Raw genomic sequence first — 202 nt, 5'->3', positions numbered from 1 at the left:
ATGTCCGACTGGGTGAGTTGACCTGTGGCCTCGCACAGTGATTCTGGGCCCTTTATGCTTGCTGTCTCACAGAATTGTTTTCTTACCTTTTAATGTAATGACGAGTGTGCTTCAGTTTGTTTAGCAAAACCACTCTCTTGAATCACGTTAACTTTTGAGATTAAAAAAAAAAAAACCGCCATAGCACAGCTGTCTTTATGCA

This window comes from Mandrillus leucophaeus, unplaced genomic scaffold, assembly GCF_000951045.1.
Source record: "Mandrillus leucophaeus isolate KB7577 unplaced genomic scaffold, Mleu.le_1.0 Scaffold93, whole genome shotgun sequence".
Lineage (NCBI taxonomy): Eukaryota > Metazoa > Chordata > Mammalia > Primates > Cercopithecidae > Mandrillus > Mandrillus leucophaeus.
Note: the sequence above shows the minus strand (reverse complement) of the source record.